Consider the following 1,667-nt stretch of genomic DNA (forward strand, 5'->3'; position numbering starts at 1 on the left):
TCAATAGCTTTTCTCTCCTCCAATTATTCGTCCTGCATGTTTTGTTTCTAGTCATTTGAATACGAGGTATTGTAAAAGCCACGGCATATGCATGTATATAATTCTATATCATCGGAAATTTAAAAAATAAAATAAAAATTAAGTTTTCATATTACAGTTACAATTATCAAATATTTAGAAGGCACGTGGCACACACGTAATTCCCAGAGATGAAAATCGTTTGCAATATTGACAAACAAGAAATTGGCGTCGTTATTCTGCCATCCAATATTATATAGTTTATACTTTACCATTTGAAAAGAGATGAAAGGCCCGTAAAATGTGCGGAATTATTGTCAGCAAGACCAATGGGTAGAGAAAAGTTACTAAAAAGAAAAAATCTTAATGTATGAATAATTTCGTGTTATAGTTTTAGAATTACGACTATTCAAATTTGAGCGCAGAAAAACAGCTTTGGTAATTATCCACCATTATCGACCACCACCATTATTATTATTATAAAGCGATACAGAAGAGCTGCATGCATGTATGTATGCATGTATCTAATATGCCCCATGCATGTCATCAGCAGCCTGGTACCTGTAGATAAAGCGCCATCAGTCAACTAATCTCTACCTGACTTTGTTTTCTGTCATAAACCAGAACGAGTCTCCGGGAATAAACAGGTATTTTCCAGGGTATTTCATACACGTTTGGTTCTGAGGAGTCATTTCATAATTTCATTTATATAATGGTCTCTTTATTTCGTAGTTCAAGGCCATCGGCCCAAATAACGAAACATCCAATATATACATAACAAAAACAGGAAAACATACATGCAGTTATAAGGACAATAATTACAGGATTATATTCACTCTCATAAACTTCTTTGCGCAATGTCATAGCAATCTGAAGTGGCGCCCATGCAAACGAATTTCTGTAGAGGAGGCGATCAGGCTAAAAAACGTAAACATGTACTACGAAGGTCAATTCAGGCAAAACAACGAAGGTAAAAATAGCAATGACATCTACATCGGATTTTAATCAGATTTATATGCCTGCAAACAACACTGTCTACTAGAATTCGCTTCGAGTCGTTTTTCAATTTATCTTAAAATAGTCACTGGGTTCAATTTACTAAAACTAATTTCCAAAAAGCTACAAACAACTCTGATTCCATAAGAGATTCCCCTTCACATAAATGTGAGCTTCAAAAGAAGAAATCATCTTTAAATTGAACTCTAACCTATTCTTGGAGATACTTCATTATTGAAGGAGGTGGGAGGGGGGAGCTGCATCATCACCACAATGGCTGCTGATGGCGAGGGAGGGACATCCCATCCCACGATGTTGAAAATAAGGACATGTAGAGATAAAATATCAACCCATACAAACAGCTTAAATTCAAGCCATTGAATACAGGTCGGGCTTTGGTAAGGGTATCCAGCTTTCCTTCCTTGCAAGCTAATAAGTTGGTGTGTAATTCACGGTTGAGTTCATGGACCGTTAATAATGGTGTTAATTTGTCCATGGCTACAGATGTCCTTAAGTTGTGAACGTGACTTCAAAAGTTGTTGATCAAAATAATCACGTTGTCGTAAGTGGTCCTTGATGGTAGTCCTTATGGGATGACGGGAACACTTATCGAGGTGTTTATCATAGGCACGTTGTAACTTTGTAGCTCGACC

Source organism: Glandiceps talaboti, chromosome 5 (assembly GCF_964340395.1).
Source record: "Glandiceps talaboti chromosome 5, keGlaTala1.1, whole genome shotgun sequence".
Lineage (NCBI taxonomy): Eukaryota > Metazoa > Hemichordata > Enteropneusta > Spengelidae > Glandiceps > Glandiceps talaboti.